Source organism: Helicoverpa zea, chromosome 3 (genome assembly GCF_022581195.2).
Source record: "Helicoverpa zea isolate HzStark_Cry1AcR chromosome 3, ilHelZeax1.1, whole genome shotgun sequence".
NCBI lineage: Eukaryota > Metazoa > Arthropoda > Insecta > Lepidoptera > Noctuidae > Helicoverpa > Helicoverpa zea.
In genome coordinates, this window is record NC_061454.1 from 9499847 (window position 1) to 9524610 (window position 24764).

At 38.3% G+C, this 24764-nt stretch overlaps 1 protein-coding gene across 3 annotated transcripts in view; it reads right to left on the minus strand.

Annotated features, from left to right (window-relative positions):
* The window catches only part of LOC124645649, a 114360-nt gene extending 90722 nt beyond the window's left edge, over nt 1–23638 (minus strand). For all 3 annotated transcript variants that reach the window (XM_047185476.1, XM_047185477.1, XM_047185475.1), the window contains exons 1-2: nt 23117–23638; nt 1408–1444 (exon numbers count right to left, since the gene is read on the minus strand). The gene's annotated coding sequence lies outside the window, so the exon portion shown is untranslated. The remainder of the gene's footprint in view (nt 1–1407; nt 1445–23116) is intronic.
* Between the last annotated feature and the right edge of the window lie 1126 nt (nt 23639–24764).

Consider the following 24764-nt stretch of genomic DNA (forward strand, 5'->3'; position numbering starts at 1 on the left):
TTCGAATGGAACAAAAGCTTCGATACAAAAGTAAACAGAAAGACTATTAATAAAAAAGTTATACGACCTTAATTAAAAACTGAATCAGATAAAGTGCAAACTCTATTCAGCTGAACGTGGAAATTCCATTCGTCCATTATGAATAGCCATCTGACTATTTACTTAACCTGTTCCAGAGAGCGAGACAAAACCCCATCGAGCTTAGAAAACCCGCACTCATTCCACATTGATACTGCAACGACACGCGCACAAAGGAAATAAATGACTGTCACTGCAGGAAATAGAATTGACTTGTCATATTGTGCCATCTTCTTTTTATCTTACGGTTCTGTATAACAGGCTTTTTCTTTTAAATTATTATGTGCACTTACTCTTAAAAGCGTGTTTCAATTACCTCCCTTGAAAGCATGCGAGGCAATCGCTTGGAAGTCGCATAAAGGGACGCACCTTAGCAAAGTTACGCCACTTCTAAAATATTCAAATCTCTGGGGCGACTTTCCCCGCGCTCCAGTAAAATGCAAAACAAGGAAACTTTCCCCCTAAATCAGCGGAGTCAGCAGAACGCCCAGCTCGCGACAAACATACCCGGACAGCAAACAAACTTTCATTTAGCTACAGTCGGTCGCCTTACACAAATTTCTCCTAAAAGATGCTTTATTTCAGCACAAGAATTCAACATTGTTGTCTTGTTTAATTAGTGTGTCAAGACACTTTCTTGAATTCTCGTTTTAATTTCTCATGACAGCAAAATAAACGATACAGTCATCTCAGGACTTTCATAATAAATATTAGAAATGCATCTATGAATTATTCATTGCACACAATGCACACACACATTTGTTATTACAGTGAAGGATAAAACAATTACGTAACAAGGATTTAACTAACTGCTATTCACACTCGAGTCCGTTGTTATGAAGCGGATGTTTGCAGTAGCTATCAATACCGGGATAGTTATCGATAGCCGGAAATTTTCACCGAATTGTTGTTTACTGACGTACAGTGATGTGCCGACGCGGAGAGGCAATAACAAAATAGCACTGCGCAACTCTCAGCAAAAAACCCAAACATTGTTCACCTGTTAACTTCGAGGAGATTTTCAATAAAATGTAGTTAGTAACGGGCATCGGGCGCGGTACAAAATACCAACAATGGAGCAAAACAAACGAGATGGGCAGCTATTATCTCACTATAACCTAGTTTTGCATGGTGAGCGGGAAAAGCGAAACAAGGCTAAATTGCCAGCGAGTTGTTTTATAAATGGTTCAAACTTGAGAAAAAAGCAGCAAAAGCTGCCGCCGCTTTAGTTAGTGTTGTTCGTCGAGCGCGCACCCACGCAGCGAGTTGCCGAATCAACATGCTGTTTTGATAGCATTCTTTATAAACAATCGATAGTTATTTGCTTACCTTTAGCTCTGTGTTCAAAGGTGGTAACGAGTTATATCTGAAACAATAACAGAATATAGGTTAACATTTGCCATGCTTAAGTTCTTATTTGGCGATTTTTCTGCGATAAGTAATTTGATTTGTCACGCCATTATTAAAGAGCTGTGTAGGTATATTCCTAATGTAATACTATTTTAATATTCTCATAATAACTTCAGCGTGTAGATAAGAATAAGTATCTATCTTGGAGCATACACACTATAGAAACCATTTGCATAGAATTATATGAATAGACATAGAATCATTCTTATACAGTGTTGGAATGACAATACAAGCATATTTCGCATCATTGCGTAGTAGTACTAAGTTCTAAAATAATAGTCAATATTACACTGGTGTTTCAAACGTTACTCGGTTGAAAGTTTCAGTAAGAAAACATAGGTATTATAAGAATATACTTAGCTAGACATCGGCTCATAAATGGTGAAGACAAATGTCAAAGTGTCATAATTGAGGTGCAAGTCGCACCTGTCATATAACATGAATGATAGCAAGGAATTGTTTATCATGCATGGTGTGACTATGTGTTGGGCGCTGGTCCCGAGGCATCAGATTATTATGGCGAGGTGCTAGTAGCGCCAAGACATCCGGCGAGGCCATGGGGTCGCCGAGGGATCGCGGCACGCACTCTCGCCCCCAATACGCACTCTATCCGTCTTCACTTTCCCACCTACTCAAGTGTTCTGAATAATAAACTGTGTGCAATTCTTTAGCCTCTTGACAATGTCACAAGCAGATCCATTGTGCTACGTCACTTGCGTCCGTGTTCAAGGGTTTCGGGTAACTTTAATTGTTACGGGATATTATAAATTGCATATCAAATAAATAATCGCCTATCAATTAATACTCATCATTTATATTCTTTTTTACATCAAATAACTTAGTTCACTACAAATAAACTAAATGTTTAACAACACTCAAACTGCAGATAATTCGAAATTATACATCAATATGACATTGCTTTTTTTATTATAATGCAATACACTTAAATTTATTCTTGTACAAAAATACTACATACATAGCATTAATACTGACTGCACAGCAAATTTTCCATATTTCATAGCAAAATAACTATCCCAGTCGCATATTAACCAGTAAGTACAACAAAACCTGTTCATCATATTTGTCTTAATTTTCAAGAAGCCATGCTCGACAAATTAAATGATTATTATAACAAAAAAATCCTGTCACATTGCATTATTTCTAAAAACAGAACAAATTAACTGAAAAAGGTTCGCGGCTTCGCGCGCTTTTTCGTCACTGGAGTGCAGAGTGGCGCGAGTGAGTAAGATAGAGTTCAATTAAAAAATATTGTATTAAAAATTGAAGCTAGTAACGAAAACAAATCGCTGCAAAACCGACTCCACGTAGTCTTGTCTGCCCTACCCCTAGAGTGCAATTCAAAACCGCGTAGGCGCGGAGGGGCGAGGCGGCCTGCGAGCTGAGGAGCAGGTAATTTTAACGCTCGCCAACGCGGTTGAGGCTGGCCGGCTCGGCCGGCCAGTAAGCCGAAGCTGCGGTGGTGAGCGTGAAAATCATCTGCGACGATAAGCTCGCATTTGACCGCCGGAGCCACGAAGCGCCGGAGCCGTGACAGAAGTGATGCTTGCTGCATGTTGCATGCTTACTTCCATGTTGCATGCCTGGTTACATGCTGCATGCCTGCTTTCATGCTTCAGGCTTGTTTGCATGCTTCTTACAGGAAAATAAAAATTCCAAAACTATGCCAAAAGATGATTCTGACTATAAACATTCTGAAATATGATATTATAGTAGTAGCCTTTTAATGACTACTTATATGAAATGTATGCCAAAAGGAAATACTGACAATGACTGACAATGCACCAGCCCTATTTTTTTAAAGAACTATAGTATGTATATGCAAGCATATCATCGGACTTGCGATCCGACTCAAGTACGTGGCGCCAGCTGCAGAAGCTAAAAATGTTGCCTATTATTATTAGGGCAAAAAAGGAAACGTGTACGCCCCGCGAAAGCAAGACGCGCTTTAATAATTCAATAAATTACAATTTTGTATTTAATTTTATATTTTTTTGCTGGTCTCATTATGCCGTAATTAATAAATAATAAGATGACTGAGACAAATAAAATGCTGTTTCATTCTGAAAAACTGCTGTAAATAATATAAAAATAGAAGCTATATTTAAAAGAAAAAGAGTTAACATGTATAATGTGCATTAAGATTATTAGCTGTGCATTGATGAAAAAGCTTTTGCTTTAGGAAAAATCGCTGTACGCTGCGAAAATAAATTGTAGTGTGTTTAGTGATATTTTGAGTTGAATATTTTGCTGTGCAATCAGTAATTTTGATGGGAATTCGGAATCTTATTGCATAGAAAAAGGATATTTTTTGATTTGCGTTTAAATACTACCCAATTGTTACACCCTTTCGACTTTCGTGCTTAACTTTGACATTAAAATGTTATGAACAAGTATAAAGTTTTATTGACACAATAAGGGCAAAGATATCGGGTGAAATGTTGTTTTTTAACTAATTACTGGCCACATTGCAGTCGTAAAGTTATTTAAACTAGTTCAACAAAGTTTCGTTTATGGTAAACAAAACTTAACACGGAAGACCCAAGAGGAAAACACGCGAGATTTATTTCGTTTGATTAAGTTGACGGAAAACTTAGTTGTCGAATACGCCCATTAATTTCAATCGTATTATCGTCGTCCTCTCTTTATGGAGCTGTCATATAAATAAAACTCCCAGCCCATTAGCCTCGGCCGCTGTATCACCGAGCGATATTACTAGGGAGCCTGCGTGTGTAACATCGGACCCCATCAATATCTGTCATCAGTCACCGAGTAGCCAAATAAAAATGTACGATCGACCTCCACCGATAGGCCATGACGCGCGGATCCTGTTACGATCTCATATTACATGAGATGACCTAATTCGTTGGAAATATTTCCTGTACCATCGGGGACATGAATGCCATCGGCCGGTAATTTGTTACATATTTCTATTTTTATACGTAGGTAATGCCTACGTTGGCGTAAGAAATGTTTTGCAAATAGTTACAAAATAAGTTCTTTTTAAAGGTTTCGTGACAAACAAACTGTGTCAAGAATGATAAGCAGAGCATTTCCTTTAAAGCGCCGGTTAGAATAAGCCAAGCATTGTTGAAGTACGGCTGTCGCTTGTGAACCTACCTCTAAGACGGTTGTGCACAGTGACGCCGCCGGGCGACCTGTTTACAAACAGACGGTTCTTTAGCACAATCATTTCCTAAAGACATTTTCTAACTTGTAAATATTTATGCAATAAACTACCGCGGAAAATTGTTATCGTTTCAAAGAGCGTAAAATGTTTTCTACGGGTCAAAAAAGAAATATAAATATGAATCGGTAATTAGACGAACTGGCATGGTGCCAGCGATAACCGGACAGCTGCATTTATGCCTCGGTAGTAGTGCACATGGCCAGTTCAATCTCCGTATTGGTTCACTTTCATGTAGAGCGCAGGCGCACGGTCTCATTATGAAAACATTATGACTCAGAATAGCACCGCTATCTTGTACAGCTGTATTTATTATGATACATGGAGATAGTGACCGGCGGGTAGAGATTACCGAAGGTTGTAAACCGTCCATTTAGAATTATAAGCAGAATTATACTGGCCATAATAGCAAACTTGTAAGTATATTAAAACTAGTTATAGATGTTTACATTCGTCCGGTAGCTTTGTATTATGTAAAACTATGGATTTTTCATAGAGCATCTGTATTTAATTAACTAAAGGGTGTCTAAATGTCGTAACAAAAATTAAAGCAACGGGCACGTGGCACGTCAAGGGCCGGTCAATGACCTCACATGGTAGGTACCGTTAGTTACTTTCGCAGGGAAGAATGGAGCACGCAATTATTCATTTAAGTACAACAAACAGACATTATCGATCACTTTGGATTTAATTTTACTTTTAACCAAAGGCATTTTATGTTCTGTACCTGTATATGGACCTAGGCCAATTTCAGAATCAGTCTGTTACGATTATAGATTAAATCAAAGAGGAATGTTAATTGAAATGCTTTTATTTAATTTTCACGCGCGTAAAATAAAGCTGCGGAAAAGAATTCCTGAATGAAAGAAAAGCTATTTGAACGTCGATATTGACAGCTATTAACATAAAAAAGAGAAATCGAAGGCTTTTAAAGCGATGTAGTTTATCATTGGGTTGTAAACAAGAGCCATGTATTCATCGAGGCTCCAACCAGGCCGTCACGTGGCACGGACGTGGCATCCACAGGTCCTGATTGTGCTCATCATAAATACTCGTCACGTCGGGACCTCCTCGCGCCCTAAAAGGAGAAAGTCTCCCCCAAAACTGGGAGATTCACAAGAGGGGTGAAATGCCGCATCTAGATATGTACATTCGTACTAAGCTACAGGTAATCCGCCTAGTAATCATAAAATAAAACGTCTTCATTTCCGTTAGAACACTTAAAACTCAATTTGAATGATCTACTAACCATGTCATATTTTCTCTTGCATTAAAACATTATTTAAGTGGGTTTACTGAGGTGTATAATTTCATGCAATAGATATTATCGGAAAGTAGCAACAATAATTTTACTGCTGGGAGTCGATGAATGCAGAGAACAAATAATTGTAGCCAGGCGAGGCGTAAAGAGACGAGCCGGCCGGCTGCGTATATTTTTTGTCTAGATTAAAGCGAACAGAGCCGCGGGCAATTCTAGTACTATAATTATTAGTGGTTCGTACTTACACTGTACAACGTGTAGCTAAGCGAAGATAGCCGCTACAAAAATAATGAAAGTAGCAAACTTTTTCACAGTACATAGAAACTGCTGCGACGTAGCAGCGTAGCATTGATATTCTCTAATATAATTAACTCGTTTAGTTGCTGTTTTTATACCGTGATCATTTGTTGTTTTTACTGCGTCTACGTTTTATTAATATTACTAACATTCCAGTTACTGTCAGTTTGATAACCTACCAATAATAGCACTGGCTATTAAAATAAGTCAACTAAAATGCCAACCAAAAAAGGTAAATGAAATAAATTAAAACGAATCTGTATAATGCATCGTTTCGTTAAATTCTTACGTGTTATAATAATAAAACATCTATTTTATGACAAACATTTTACGTATTTTCGGTTGGCAGCGCGACGTTTTCGCACCTTCTTCGGTTTAACCAGCATAACGCGGTTGACAAGCGTACTAAATGTGAGCGTGGAGGTCGTACCTGAACAGATGAAGTAATACGAGATAATATTAGTACATTTTCCGCAGCACGTACGAGGATAAAATAAAAGAAACAGATATAACAGCATTACCTCTATAGTTCGGCCATTCAGAGAATGCGTTCCTGACACGTCGCGATTGAACTGACGACGTAATAACATTCATTGATTATTGATATAATAATGTTGTTTTAATGCTCCTCAATTGTTAAAACGGTAAACAACCAGCAAAAATATTTTTATCGTAACTGCAACGCCATTGCAAAGTTACGTCGTCAGTTCAATCGCGACGTGTCAGGAACGCATTCTCTGAATGGCCGAACTATAATGGCTATGGTATTCAGTTCAACTGAAACCATTTTTATGAGTGCCAGTATTACGTGTCTATTCAAACTTCGAATGAATAATGTTCTATACTTTATGTCTATTATTGTCCTTATTGAAGTTACTACTACACTAGTTAGTACGTATATGCTCTTAAAACACACCGTCATTAAAATTTCACGAAAATCGTCATAACCATAACGTAGGGCTGTGAATGAGTAAAACAAAAGTGGATGTTAAGCAGAACGTGAGGAAATAAGTTACATCAAGAATGAATGTATGTACACTTAGGCAGATAAAATGGAAACGGTACCGGGAGCGGTGGATGCGACATTGTTGCCGCACTCCCGACCTCTAACCCTAAATGTATGACGCCCAAAGAGGCAGTCGTATTATATGGCCGGCAACTTTGCGAAACAGCCGGGACAAATCGGGCACAATTTATTGTTTTGATTTTCTCGGGAAAGACTTCTGCTATCTATTATGTACCTTTTATTTAATACACCTATGGCTGTGTTAAAATAACAATGTTATCACTACTCTATTTTATTATTATCAGATTTATCAAGTGAGATTATTATTGTTAAAGTTTCATTCCAGCTCAATTCATTACAGATAGAATACCGTTTATATTGCAGCAATGAAAGAGTAAGTCGAACAATAAAATAATACAGACAACAGATCAAGGCCTAAAATTGCAACCAAACCGAATCGTATCTTTCATTTGTATTTTATGAATACAGATTCAGTAGAGTCTATTGTTAAAGGACAATGACCGCTAGAGTTTGCATACGAAGTATTAAACATGTGTTTAAAATGAAAAAGATATTAATTGCAATAAAAAGTGAGCGAGGCGTGTAGCAAATGTGAACGGCGTGCTGGTAGTTTACATGTGTATGTTCAGAGGTAAAGCATATTCAACATGCAAGAGTAAGCTTACACAATTTCCTCTACCTGGATATATTTTGTATAAGAGATGCAACTGAGTAGTCCCTGCGACAATGTTTAAAAAACTCAATAAATTGCACACGTGGAAGGCTTCATTTCAGCAGAAAATTATGTATATACTTACCGTCCTCCTCTCACCTCGGATTAAAAATAATGTTAAAAAATTCGTACCCTTATCTTGTTGCTACTCACACAGCGGTCATAACTAAGTTTCAAGTGGACTTTTAAAATTTGGGCATCTCCTGAGCCGAACATTAATGACCTACGCCGCCATTTTGAAGGGCTGTTTTAAGGAAAACCCCCTGCCCGCCCTCGATAGGGAAGTAATGCATTTTCCTTTATCACGGTGCGGACAGTTTGCGCACTTCTCGAGGAGGGGACCGGCTTTTACGATTATTGGGCTCACATCGTTACAACATGAGATCTGCAATAAAAAAACACTGGATTCGATCTCGCACGCCGTAAAAGGCAGCGCAGACCTCGAAACGCTCGATTCAGCTACTAATATCGACTTTCAGTTCAATTTTGGGATGGCAATACTTTTGTGACTTATTATGACGCGAAATTCAGGCTAAATCTTGAGAAGGACTTCTGAAAACCTGTAATATGATATTCGATGTTTTATTTTTAATTTTACAAGTGGTTGACCAAACGGTCATCACATCTTAGAGCAACAATTTCTATAAAAGGGTTAGGTTATGTTACAGAATAAACAGTGTTACGACACGCGTCACAAGCGCGGCATTTCAAAGCGTTCTGTTGCAAGCATCAGGCGAGATGTAAAAATGTCAAAATCGTGTGGATATTTTTCCTTGGGAAGCGACGGCTGGCTTCTATGGAGCAGCGTGGCGGCATGGTACCGGAACACTGGCGGCCACGCCGAGCGTGAAATAATGCACCACATGTTGAATAACAGCGTTAATTAATAGCATCGGGCGAAAGTGCAAGTGTTCACATGCGAGCGGTGCGTAAAACTTCACTTATTAGAACACTCATTACGAATAGGGATAATGTAATGCAATAGCACATCATTATCTTGCCCAGACGCTGTTACCGGGGGAAGTTTGCTCATTTCTTAGCTGTGGAGTTTCATGGCTGTAAGATGTTCTATGAATGTTCATTGATTATTATAATATTCTTTGAATAAATCTCTTAATAAGGATCTCAACAATATTCAAAATCGTTTTCAATTAAACATTTTCCTATAACCTATATTGATAAGTTCACACATGCACATGGAATTATATCTTTCGAAATTCCCACCTGAGGTCATTGCCCCCACGAATTTATCTTTAAAGTTACACTTATAACTGTCGACTGTGTCAACCGTGTCAGAGTCGGACAACAAACACCGAGTTATTATAGTTCACACTTGTCCATGTTTAGAACATTGACGGCCCATAAGATAAAACAACTCAGCTCTACGTTTCCTGGGAATATTTTTGGACAAGATATTTATGTGCCTAGGATTCATGACACGTTCTTGGCCTAAACAAACATGTATGGGGGAAACGCAATTAAACACATAAATTCAAAATATACAAAACCTTTAAGGATAAATTGAAATAATGAAAGTGTGATTTGTTGAAGTACTGGAAGCCTAAAATAGGGCATTCGTGCAGGAGAAAGTGCGCTACTTGCGCGAGCGCAGCCCGGCGGCGTCGTGAGAGAGCCGGGACGTGCCAGCATTGCAAGTCGGCCACTCACCTACAGCTAGCTGGGCTGGCTTGTGCATCCAAGGCCTAACTAATCGATGTGTCTATCAATCACATATCAAGCGTGACGGCCACAAAAACCTAATGTGAATAATTAATAGCTGCACATTAGGACGCTTTTGCTATACTTACTACGTTAGGCAATGGTTGTATATTACCACGAGCACCAATTAAATACACGGTAAAATGCACTGAATATTTTTGCATCGCAATACTCATGTAGGAACATTGCCAGTTTAATAGCTTGTATGAAACTTTGCAAATATTAGTTCCGGGAGTATAATTCGTGGTGTCGCATTACATTGCGAGTTTGGCGGATATGAATGCGAGGTCACGAGTGGCCGCCGCCTGGTCCGCGAGGGTTTCACTAGAAAGCCCCGATGACACCAGACACCGCGGCCGTCACCACTTGAGGCTGTAAATCTCGACCAAGTGGAAAGTAAACGCTTTCCAACATGCACTAGTTCAGCAAATAGATTGTCATTGTGCTTTTAGAACGAGTAAAATAACAAAACGTTTGGAAGCTACATATAACACTATCTTCTGCCAGCGGTTTCACCCGCATCCCGTGGGAACTACTTCCCGTACCGAGATAAAAAGTAGCCTATAGCCTTCCTCGATAAATGGGCTATCTAACACTGAAAGAAATTTTCAAATCGGACCAGTAGTTCCTGAGATTAGCGCGTTCAAACAAACAAACAAACAAACTCTTCAGCTTTATAATATTATATAGTATAGACTAGAATCCCTAATCAAGTTTAATAGTCATAATAACCGTATGCACCCATGTTTGACAACTCAAAGCATAAAAGAAACATGGAATAAAAATAGAGCAGTAGAAACATCCGGCGGAGGAGGCAATAAACAATCGAAGACCCTTCCTTGCAACGGTATAATTACTAAGTGATTTTTTTCTCTTTGTGTCTCGCGAGCAACTACTGGCAGGAATGAAGTGCCGACTTGTAGATTAATAAAAAATCTCACGGGAAGGAAAGAGTTGGATGTTGCGCGTTGGACGAGAGTTATTTAACAATTGAACAATCAGAGAGGAACATCAGTGATAACAAACTGCATTGTGACATTCATCGATTAGAGCGCTCACCTAATCACGGCTCGCGGTTGATTACAAATACATACTCTGAGTGTGATAGTAAATCAAACGATAACAGTGCGCGTATCTAAAAGTAAAGTTACTAACGGTTCATAGACCTTATCAAATCGATTAACCTACCATGCCGCCAAGTATTTATCATTTTACAAGAAATGGTAATTCATTAAAATCAAATGAAACACACGACCATTCAAAATGATGTTCTAGTAATTATGGAGAAAATTTATCTTTTACGACACGACTATTCATTTCCAACAGCCGCAGCCGTTCATTACTTTTGAGGAAGCTCTCATATTCAGCACTGTAACGTTTACGAACTGTTTTTTAAAGCTTACTTGCCTTCCGGCTTCCCATTTACTTTTAATGTGGTCGTTTATTGCAGTGTTCAAACAATTATTCATTAATTACCCAGAAACGGTTTCATTCGATTGGAGATTAACCTGACGATGACGGTCACATTGACTTTCCTATTCAATATTCATGACATGACATGTTTGCACGCGTAATTAATCATTTGATTGCTATCTGTTACTTTCATTCCAAACATTGCTAAATCTTTTGTGATGCACTGTATGACATTATTTACGATATGGTGTTTGTTGTTATAGCCGTGTGCCAATTAAGCGGGCCGGGCATCGAACTGCTGCGCAAGCGGCGGTGCGGACGTGACCTCCGCTCGTTATACACAACGGGACCCTTTATTATTCAGCCCGTGAACCCTTGCCCTAATGTGTAAGATATGCAATTTCATGCTAATCAGAAGAAGCTAGTTCAAAAGTACATATTTACCCTGGAGTAACACCATAAAATATTATGGACTGAAAAAACAGAAAACATACATATTTATAAATATGTTCAAGACGATATTTTTATGCAATCTATACTATGTTCATCCTCAGCCATGTAACCCTTGTCTACTGGGAAATCGTTTGAAAAATCTGCTCGTCATTGTGTCGCAAGTAGATAGGGATAAATGGCTTTCCGCAAGAGTTAGAAATACTAACTAGACATACTAAGTAGGCATACTTAGCAAATAAAACAAGTACGTTACATCATTAGCCCGCCACACTCCACACACCCATCAATACATAGTCACGATATTGTCACGGTTTAGAAATCGTAAGATTTATGTATTACACATGTAGGTAATTGTAGCATATGTTCACATCGCTGAGTATCTAGGACTTAACGAATATTTTCAAAATTCATAATATTATTTCATTAAATCCATCAGACATTATTCCTGCCATCGAATCGAAAGGTTTATGGCGGGCTTAAAACAGTATTACGATGTCGACAATTGCTGTCTACGAGGATTATTCCGTTCAGCTAACACAACAGACGATCGTACATGTAATGAACCTTGATCGTCCAATAACACTTTAAACTATGAAATGATGACTAATGGTTGTTCGTCGTAATAGATAGTTTGACCAATAGATGCATGCAGAACAACACTGGGAAACTTTTCAATCAGTTTTGATGACTAGATTGTTGCAACGTGATTGCAGTTATTACACCACGATCATGCGACTCGGGTCATGTCGGGTTGGTTCACCGTCAATTGTTAAATGGAGCGAATTTGTACCGGTAGGATTACCTCGGCTATAAAACGAACAGGCTTGAAAGCGAGTTTCACCTTGAGATCGCATTTCTTAAGGTGAGCGCGGCTTAATCTGGGAACGTGCTGTTTTCGGTTGTAACAACAACTGATATTGGTTTATATTTGGAGTTACTTGTGAATAATGTTTTTTGAATGAGCACTAACAAAGAAATAAGACTCCTTTGTTAAAGTTTACCTACACATTAAAACTTATTCAGAAATTTTTTATTTTAGATTGCGAAAGTCATTTACTGTAATCACGTTTAGCAACATAGCAGTAGGTACTGTAAAGACTATTTTTAATAGATTAATTTCAGTACCACATGTTTTAATAGAGAACCAATTTTATCTGCAAAATAAGCAAGGCAGCATTTGCCTCAGTTTTCCAGCCATTTTATAGACCTTAACGGTCAATTAAGATGAGCTAAAACTCTTGGTGCAGGTAATGGTTCAATAGATTACAGTGCTTCACTTGGCTACTGTTCTCCAATCTTCCATTAAATGGGGCATAAATAAAAAGGAGAAAATAAAATCCTGCTGTCGTAGCTCTACTACGTATACAAGAATGTATATTGTGTATATCGTGAAGCCAACCAACTGCAATAATTTTACAATAATGTAATCCCTTCGGTAATTCAAACCCGACTTGAATTTCGATAGGTATAATAAATGACAATAATATTTCATCATAAATTAATATTTCGGTTAAATCGTGCGGTTTGAATATGATCGTATCCCTGCGGGACCGAATATTGCGAACTACCCTATTATCTATAGTTACACAAATATGTAAATGAGCACCCTTGAACAGCTACCTACTTTCAAACAAATTGGCTTTTAAAGCTGCCGAGATACTCGAAAAGGGATTATCCCTTGAGTGTGCACTTAAATGTGATCCCTTAACGATACCAACCATCCATACTCTTTAAAAATGTCCTTAATTTTTTTGTAACTTTTAAAATTGCACTAAGTATTTAACTACCTAAAACAACTCTTGATTTGTTTGCAGGTAAACGAGAACCTCAAAACACTGAGATCATCACTGCATAAGTTGGATAGGTACTTGTATTTTCCTTCACAAAACAAACAATCACATTAATTTGTCCATAAAAGATTGAACAGGATTTTTTCCTTCATATTTATTGAAGTCGTTTATGCAACAATTCGTATCACACTGTTAAATCAGATTATTTTAATATATTTTTCGTCATCGAATTAAAGCGGCGATGACAACATAATGCGTCTAGCGTCGTACGAGTATTAATGAACGTTTTTTGAGGTTCGTTAAAATATTCTGGCTTGTTAGTTATACGGCACGGATTTTACATTAGGCTCTTGTATAGGTAAAAAACCAAATACGGGTATTTTTTTATTCCCACGCCACGGTTAGGTGTTTCGTTTAACGGTCCGATATATTTTATGTATTCAAATTCAAAGGTAGGCGTTTAGTAAAGGACTTCAACTATTCATAAGACCACCTCACTGCGTGTGACCGACACTGACCCAATCAAATATCAAAGTTCATTTAATACTAATAAAAATATGAATCAGTTTTATTTTTTACCGGCTGTATTGTTGATGTCATCATTATAGTGTGGTTCATCGATGTATCTACAGGAATCAATATTATATTGGTTACTACTACTGCTACTTCAGGTGCGTGGGTACGTATAAAGAAAAATGTGTAATAGGCAATAAGGCCTTTAGGTCGGGCACGGGTTAATCATTGTTGGCAGCGTGATGTGCTCCATCGCCCCGGGATCAGCGGCAATTTGTCAATCACCACGTGAATGCCCCTCACTAAAGCTTTCAATAAGCGATCGCAATCCCGGCGTGGCTGACGACGCCATTATCAATATTCAATAAAATGTCAGCCAGCAATTTTATTAGTCATTTCCAGTATCTATAGGAATAGGGAGATACATCTATCACTGAAGAGAAAATGTTGAGCTATAGACCGCAATACTCAATCTGTGTCCATTTGGAATATAGTGATCTATTTCACCTATAAATTCAGACTAAAAGATTAGAAAGCACAACAAAATGGTTGATAGATCTGGAATAGTATAGTCCTTTTAGATTATAAATATCTATTTATGATATTATAACTCTTAATGTACACCCAGGTATTCATAACAACAGCTTCCTACATTATTAAGGTTATGAAACCGCAAAAACTCCTCTAATGTTCTCAAGACACGACAGTCTTGATAGTAGAGATAATTTTATAATTTCGAAATAAATGCCATAAACCACTTTATGAAACGATGTTATTTAATAATGAATTATGCTTGAACACGTCACTAAGAATGGCACGCTCGATTGGGTTACGATAGTCACTGTTGACAGCATGATATCATTAGGCACTTTGAGACCTTGTCATGCCTTATACAAACTGTTTACAAATGTACAAACGTGCTAACAATTCGATAGTAAATGTCAACATAGCAAGTGCAACTAATACATAAAAAATAGTAATATAGTTAACGCTTTTTAATCTCTATTTTTTATTTAATTCAAGTCTGCTTTAATTAGAGCACCACGCAATACGAAACAATGCTCTTTGCTAACCGACTTCTGATATGGATCAGTTTTATTCATTTGTTAAAATGTAGTTTAATCTAGTAATTTTTCATTAAAACAAAGCTTTTATTTTACGTAACTGGCTACTTATTTACATTGATGTATTCAATGAGATACAAAAGGACGCCTACATTGCAAACTATAATTCCGTCAACGCTAATTTGTCCGATGAAGATATCGCATGTCACCAAATCCATATTAATTAAAAGTGTTCAAACAATGTTTCATTATTCACTTCGCCGCCGTCACCAGGACCGATTGTCTTTACAGTCCTGACGCGAAAGTCTCTCTTGCTATAGAGGTAGCTTCTATAGATTCTACAGCTATAGACCCGTATTCATACGAGTGTATATATCTTATTGCCTGGTCAATTATTTGGTTTCTCTTTTTCAAAGAGCGTAAACATAAAATAATAAACATAAAATGCAATCATGTTCGTATTTTAAATACACGTAATAATACGTTTACGTCTAACAATCATTTAAGTGGATAGTTAGTCTGTGTCATCACTGCACGCTAATTAATCAGCGTTAATTTTCTTGGTAAAGAAGAGATATGTAATGATAAGTCACGATAATGAATAGCACGACAGGTCTAGAATGCATGCGCTCACTCGCAGTCCCGTTAGTTCAAAGACCCAAATAACAATCATCATTGCAGAGGCACGTGAAACTTTTTAATTCAATCGATTACACAGACTCGATTGTTATGCATCAGCCAACACGTAACACATGCAAGAAAAACTTAATGTGTGCAGTTTGCTGCTTATTCTTTCTCGCGTGACAGTAATGGCGGAAAGTTAATTTGCTTCAAATGTTTCTCACGGTGCTCACAAGCGAGTCCAGACATTACTGAGATAGACATAATCGCAGGCCCATGAGTAACTTGTATGAAATGCTACAGAGAGATTAAGTGGTTTATTACCACACCTGTGTTTACGGTAAATACCGGTAACCGCACAAACGGGAAAGAGCTGATGAATATAACGATAACATTTTGTTTTAGCAAAATTGTGTCACGGTTATATTGACATTAATAAAGATAGGTATAATAATAACAATGTTAGCAGAATTACTTTATTGAATTCAAGTAGAGAGTGAGCTAGGTAGATAAGTACTTAATTAAATCATGGCAAAGGCTGCTACACCTACTCGTGTGAGTCACGAACATCTGGCGTTATGCAAGACAGTATCAGCACAAGACAAACTGCCGCTAGATTACTAATGATACTTTAATCTTTATTGTGAACATGACATCTACTTCTAGAACGGTCACTGCACACAGGCACAAGTAAAATATTTTCTTGGATTATCCAAATGTTCCGTAGATAGTAAATTCAGTGCCGTGACATTTTGTAACAACAAACAAGATTTTTAAAACTTCCCGTTCTGAAGTAAAGCCATCAAGGAACATGAAATGCCAAGCTATGATTAGTACACAAATAGCCACAGAACGTTCTATTTGTGACCATTGTTTTGATCCATAAATACAGCATTCATAGAACCTCGATGGCGCGGCAAGAGCTAAGCGAGTAACCAAAGCGAGCGTGTTCGTCGCAATTGGCAACGAGCGTGAAATGTGGGGCGACGCAGCTGAGCCGCTCACCAGATCGATACTTGATACGCACACCGCGCTCTGAATGCCGTCGTGACCGGATTCGATGATTTATCCATGAGACTCCAATTTTCTAAAAATAAAGGAAACTGCAACGAGCACTGCAGAGCACAACAATAACCGGTACACTATAGTATACTTAGTGCTATAAATGGCGATGATCGATGTGGCAACCGCCACTTTAATGGTTTGATAAGTGCTTCTTTGATTGCTCGTGCAGCGCTTAAGTACTTGTTCTATTTAGATATCAATTTAGTTAACTATTAATAAATGTACTTAGGTTTTACACAGTAAAAAGTCATCTCAAATGACCTTTGCCAACTGGACAATAGTGAAAATGCAACGTGAATCATCAGACTTCGTAAAAACACACGTGACGATGAAATAAACAAATGAGCTATTTAAAGTAATTCCAAGTTCGAGGTCAGCTACTTTATCATTGTTAGGTGTTCGGTAGGCTGTGACGTGATCTGGATTCTGTGCCGATTTTTCGTCGCTGTACGTGGCGGGCGCACCAACGGCGTACAAACAACGACCGATGAAACAACGTCCTCAGCGACACTTTCACTTGTTTGTTTTCAATCGTATTCGATCATTCACTAAAAAGACATGATGACAATATTTCCATTTACAATTGCGGATGTGGTGTTTCGGAAACTATGTTTAATCGCATGTCTACCTAGCATTTTCTCTAAAAAATAACCAAGAACTAACAAAAAAGAGAGAATATTTCATCGTTCATCGCGTAATTCCCGTGATTTGAAACAATCTTACGTTTTTGCAAAGAATTTCACCACAATCATCAGCAGTCACGCGAGAACACCGAAACATTCTACATTTGTTAATCCAAATATTTTTTTGTTTTTGATAATTATTTTGAATGTAAAAAGATGGAAAAGATAAGGTTTAGTCGTAGGAGAAGATGAATCAATTAGAACCGGTCATAAAGCGGCATTAGATGACGGAATAGAGCGGTCACTTAGTAAGATTTGTCTGATGAGGCATGACAGCCTGCGACCATTATCCATAATAAATAGTTGCAGTGAGGAGCCGGCTCCACTCCGTTATCCGTCACGCTTCGAGCCACGATCAGAACGGCAATAAATCAGTTTCGGTTTTTACTCTACGAGCACATTATATCCGTTTCTCATGTTACAAATATCTTCGTATTGTACGTGTCATCTCAAGTATTTTATTATCCTCTTTCATTGCCTCAATGTTGGTATCTGGCATTGTGTCAAATCACTTTGATCGCGTCTCGGTTTTTGTTGAATTTAGAGTCAAAGGTGTAGTCAAGAATAACCTATTATTCTTCTTATCATGTGCAGGTAGCTACACTAACCACCTAACAATCCCTAGTTTCAGAGTTTTCTCCGATCCGCTTGATGTGCAGAAGGAATAACCATAAGATAAGATTCATGCCACAATGAAACATTATCAGGTACATTACATTTGAATAATGTTAGCTAGCGATAGTGGTGTAACGCTTGTTCATCTCGCATGAGTCCCCTATTACACATAGCGCCGCGGTAAGTTGGTATAAATTATGAGTTATGATGCATGCGCTTTGTGGTTAATTTAGTTGAATTATGAAGGCGTGTGTTCGACCTTGAGCGGGACTCGCTCCGCTGCATCCGCCAGTTCCGGTCTCTCTGTCTCGGTCTAAATACATCATCAGACCACACATGTACTTACTAACTCAATATTACTTAATTTCTCGATCTAAGAACACATCATCTACCTAGATTTTCCCAAACTATGTTGGGGTCAAATCTCAGTCACATTTCAGGCTGCAACTGAGTACTAGTGTTTTACAAGGAGTGTACCTCCTCAACCCAGTTACCCAGGCAATCCGGTAATCCTCGGAAAGACTAGATGTTCAAATCCTACGATATTTTCATACATAAGCCATCTACTTCATATACCGACTTACATAATCTTCTCGGAAGCCCAACTCTTGAGCATATTCATAAAATGATGTCATTTTCATTGAACATTTCCATTTACGTGGATAATTAAATCTCTTGATTTTTTATGGTCAAATTACTGTTGACTGTAGATAACATTAATACAACAAATTCCTACCTTCTTAGCGTGTAGGTAGAGAATCCAAAACGAAAATACCGAACTTAGGTATACCTACCTAAGAATAAGCTTCACGCTTGAGAAAAGTGTTGCAACCCGCAAAGAAATCTTTAAGGCGAAAAGGAAAGGGAGTTTCTTTGTTATATTTTATTAAATTAGGCACCGGGCTTCCTCTTTATACTTTTACTTTGTTATAAATAAACATTTTTACCATTTTTATGTGGATCAAGTGGGATAAAGTTACTTAGTTCATCCCATTATGCAAACAAACGGACAACTGGTTCTGTTGCGAGATAGCGAAACATTTGGACAGTGTCCTTTCAGTAATGTAATTTTCATGAGAAACCTTATTTAAAAATATTTTGTGCGATAATGGGAAAATATAGGATGTGCCGCAGTCATGCATTAATGAGACTAACCAGTCCGACCTCGACCCGCGCGCCGCCGGCCGCTGTCAAACCTGCGCTAAGAGAATGAAGTCGCGTGAAAACTAATTAAACTTTGACCTCCTCACTTTAAGTGTTATCTCGAACGGCCACCTTGATATTGAACAAACATCTATTAATAACCGCTCATCGCATTATTAGCCTTTTAAGAGCAGACAAGTATAAAAGTTGCAAAGGTGTAGAAAAAAGTTGCTTGGAAGACTTACTAAAAGGGAGGCTGTGAACCATAAATAATGAGATGTAGGCGACGGAGGGTCATCTTTTTATCTCGCTACTTTACGATGCCGAATACGTCAGAAACACCCGTTCAACTTCACATGTATGTACGTACGCATAAGAAACTGAAAGTATCACATATTTTCAGTTTTCAAAATACCGGATCTCGTCACAAGTAATAAACAAAATTATTCATGTAATAAAATGAAACACCTATTATTTATATTTATCTGATGTTTTATGGTTAATTTCATGAATAATAGGTTGACCAACGATTGCGTGCTAAATTATACCAATAAACACTCATCATAGCGCATTTATGGCTAGGTACAATGTATATCGAAACATCAAATTGCTCTTTTAGAATCAAATTGCACTTTTAGAATGGTCGATGTAATTGATCATTAGGTGTGTTCTGGCGTAAGAATTGCCCAGGTACCTAAGTGAACACACGCACTCATCATCGTCAAGGATACGTGCACACAGAGGGAGGCAGCGGGCCACCGGCGCGTGTGAAGCACTGTCCCTCGGGACAGATAATGTGGGACGTCGCTAGTCTTTACATTCAACACGCATTAGAGAGACGAGGCTCGCGACGTGTCAGAGACGCCGCATCTTATTAATGTGCATAATCTCATATAGGTACTGACCTTATAATATACTATTCATTATGCTCATTTGTGACATGAGCAAAACTGCGCAGTTCTCCAGTACCGATGGCGTCACTCGTGCCTACCGACTGATGCCATCATGTTGATCTGAGTCATAGGCCCGCGTGCCGCATGGCTTGGTCTACCATCACTTTGTTTATAAACAGACCAAACTGCGGTCTGCCAGTCAGATTATTACTTAACTAATGACAATTTCGAAATTGTGAATTAACGACCACATTGGTGGTTTATCTTGTTCCAAATCATTTGTTTATCCACTTTATTTAATGGACTGGTCATGGATGGAGATATGATCCCGTAATCGCATTTTGCTATCAGGTGAGAAAAACATACCGCCTACGATCTACCCTACCTACGCCAGTAAGGACGGTAGATAATCTCATTTTCTCAGTAGAAACTCAAGTAAAGTACCGCAAGAATATATGCATACGAACACGTTGTAATACAAAGATTACATTTTGTAATTTATTCTAATTTCCCGCGGGGCTAATGATATCCTTAAAGCCATTTCAGTAATATACAAACGCAATATTACTTGAATTTATTTTTAAAGTTTTAATTCGATTAGTAATTGATTTAGTACTTATGTTGCTTGAGTAAAATTTTGAGCATAATTTGTTTAATAATTTAGAAGGGAATTGCTGGCATTGCGAGACGGCTGAGACGGGCGAGTAGAATTAATACCCACGCTACGCTACTAATTCTTATTGAAGAGGTAAAAAGTGTTGACTCGTTATTCCCATACCTAAATATAGCTGCTTTCCTTAAGTAGGGCAGTAACAAGTCATTTTCAGAGAAAGGAAACAGGTACAACTGAATGTTGAATTTATTTCCTATCAGGAGCGGAGGAGGAAATGAAACAGGGAAATGAGCTGAGGTGCCAACTCATAGAATTTTTCTATTATGTATTTTAAACTGAAGTAGGAGTTCGATAAAACAAGATATTTGTTTGTTACTTAAATGATTGACTCCCCGACTATAACTTAGTATAATACATGTTTGGTCCCAAAGTGGTACATTAATTATTTAGACTGTATTTTTAAGGAAAAGCTCCCACATGAAAGGTGTTAACGTAAAAATATATATAATAAAGGGATTCATAGCTGAAAGCTCTATATACCTATTATAGGTACATATATACGTATACGTAAGTTTTGTCACATATGGACCATCAACGAGAAAGGAAAATCTTTGAAAAGCTCTCAAGAAAATCCAATTTAGATTAAAGGACTGTAGATTTCTATTACCTACTTCTCGTCATGTTGTTCACTTAATTCGAAGAAAATATACTTAGTTGTCTCCGCTTTTGTTAACTTCTACCAGTTTCTGAGAATCTTGGTTTGTTTATTAGATTGGTACGTACAGTTATTTTTCATATTTTTCCTATTGGGTTGATAACAAGATTTTTATATAAAATATCCGTTTAAAATCATTTATATTCAATTTAAATAAACTATATTAAATACAACTGGATCCACGTAACTTAAAAAATCTAAACATTTTACCTACACCAATCTGATGCAAAACCTGTTGAAGTTGTGTACTAAGCAGAAAATAAGGAGCAAGCCTGGTCATATAATAGGAGAGTGAAGCGTGTCCTATCCGCCAGACGACCTCATCCCGTCGCCATTGTATCACGACTGGCGCTCATCAAATATGCACACCATCGCCTGAAAGAACGAATAGTGCGACTACCCTCCGGCTTGGCTAACATCGCATTATACTTATACAGCATCAACCTGTGTTAATGTCCACTGTTGGACACGGAACAAATTTAATATTTATCCGTCCCATTTTACCTAACTTTTGTAAGTGCACTGTGATCCAGATAAGCCAAGAAATTCTTTGTGTTTTTATTAAAAAAAAAAAAAACAACACCCGCCAAAACATACCAAAGAGGTAAAAGTGAAAAATTCTAAAATCAATGCTTTGAAGATAAGTTTGTAATGTTATGCCAGATTTATTCGCACGATAGGGTTTTATAGCAGAGCTAGCTTTAGACCCCTTACTTGCAAAAGTGCAGATAACCCAAGAGTTAAGTTGAAGTCGGATCACATTGAAGAAATCGAGATAAGATAATTTAGCGCCTTCACCAGCCGATTTACATTCTAAATGGCATTATCGTCCGTCCATCTAAAATGGTCGCCAGAAGAAGTCAGAAATACAGATTAGCGAGAACTAAAGATTTCATCTGCGATGGACATGACCAGAGGTTTTTATTTAATAAACAACATAAAATATCCTCTTTAATTTTATCAATAAATTTCGCACAGACGTAGCAGATATCTAACGGCTCATAACGGTTCTCAAGTTTATGCTTTCTCACATAATTTTGTAAAACCTGTTTACATTGTGTAATTACTGTACCTGAACCGGTCAGGATCGATGCAGAAGGGGTTCACGGCTACTAAACCTGTTCTCATATTTTGATGGAAAGATTAATGGGAATGTACCTTGCTGTGTGAAGTTTCAATACGATGGGCTCATTCTCATTGCCTCATTAAAAAGTAAGAAACGCGAGCAGGATTCAAAAATTTGAAGCACATCGACTACTAGAAACCTCATCCAGTCGCGATTACTCCTAGAACGAAGATCGCTTACACCAATTTAGTGAAAGTTAGCAGCGTGCAAGAAGACACAAAAACTAGTCGCATTGTTTTAAGCCGCATTGGCTCCAAACTTAGAATAAATACGGCTGAATCTAACAGATTACCTATGCCTTTTTGGTTTTACGACCAACCATTTTCGTCGTTACGAGCTCTTTCATCCCACGCTGAAGAAAACCATTTCGCTACCGAGTGGGAAGAAAGGTATCTTCTGTTCACTTCTAAAGCTATCAAAATTAAAACGCTTTCACTAATTGATCATTGATACAGACGCTGACAATAAAACGCTTGTTTACTTTCTTAAATTTTATTAGAGATGCTGTCGTCTTGACTACCTAAGATTTTAAAAACGTTGCTTACGAGAGCTATTTTTAAAAAGTAAATGACTTAACAAAAACTACACAAACTGAAAACATAAAAAAAAAAACAAAATACACAAACGATTTATAAGGAAAGGAAACTACATAGGAAAACATAACGAAAACTCAAGATACGTTTCAGTAAGGCCAACTTACCCATACTATATTTTGATCCGGGAAGTTTAGCGCGTACCTCTATCAGTAATAAGACGGCGAGCAGTCACCACAGTGCATATTCCCAAGGTAAACAAAGATTACGTAAACGCAATCCCACGCACGCACGTCACCCGATCGATTTTCAAACTTTCGAATACGCCCACTTACATGTTAAGAATTACTAAGTCAGACCTGTTCCGACAGCTCCACAACACTACATCCACAACACAATCTAACCAAAGTCTTTGTGCCCTTGAAATCGTACAGGTTATGTTATCGATAAAGCACAACACGCGCACTGACAGTTGGAGCAAACAATCACAGGTCAAGTTCGGAGTCGGTCTCCACGAAATTCAATGAAAATGTTCAGAGTCTGAATGAGGTTCATTAATGGTTTCAATGAAATGTGTCGTCCATGGCGTATCACGAAAGCTGCGATGTGTTCGCAAGGTTAACGAGCCCGAGGTGAGGCTCGAGCCACAGTGCGGCACTCGTCCCGGTGGTCAGGCGCCGACTGAGTCGCGAGGGCGCCGCGACTGCCAGTGCCGAGGACGAAGCCCCGCGCTCCGCCGACGCGCCGCCTGCCGCCTGCCGACAGTGCGCGCGCCTCTCCGCCAAACAGCCTACCATAACATCCCAAATTATTTATTTTGATACACCATTCAACTTATACCATGCTGAAACAGACTTTTCCGTGTTTTTAAATTAAGAATTTCCACCGATATCCCGATCTTACAGAGAGAGTTCTGTAACGATTTCTTTCTTTCATGATAAATCTTCCTAATAATAAATATGTATTCACAATCGTCTTTCGGATAAACTACAAATCACTTACTGTATTTAATATTTTGTTCGGGATTCTTGTGTGTGTTTCAATGAATTTACTTTATTATTTTTCCAGTAACTAGTGCGTTTATTTTTTATACATGTAGGTACAGGTTTTACAAAAATTGTAGGGAAGAAAAAATGTGAGTGACATTTAAGACGTCACTGTCAAAAGTCGGTAAATGCAGGCTGCTTTCTGATTGGCGACACCGCTCGATAAAACAGAGCGGCGCCAGCCACGGTCGAAAACATCGTGCGTGCTATCGCCGCTGCACTAGATGGCGCTGATTGTAGACATACTCCCGGCCTTGGAAGCACCAGCTTCCAACGAAGTTACTGTGGTTGTAGTAGTGGACAGAGTTTTGGGTACGTCCTCTTGATAATTCCGGTCGCCGTCTTGATGACTGCTACACGAGAGAGGCCATCTCGACCTGGGAACGTCTCTTGCACTCGTCCAAGTTGCCATTTCAGGGGTGGAAGGTGATCTTCTTTTATTAGGACCAGTGTGTTCGGAAGTAATGTGTCTTGGTTAGATTGCCACTTGGTCCTCTTCTGAAGCTCAGAAATATATTCCGTAGCCCACCGACGCCAGAAGTTTTGTCGCATCTGTTCTATGCGATCATATCGTGGAAGGCGATGTGTGGCTGTCATCGTCAGGTCTTTCTTGTCAGCAGGCGCAGTAAGTGGCCGGCCAATCAAAAAATGAGCTGGACTTAACGGGAGCAAATCTGTCGGATCTGTGGACATAGGAGATATAGGACGGGAGTTCAGGACAGCCTCAATTTGTGCTAGTACTGTGCTCAACTCCTCGTACGTTAGATGT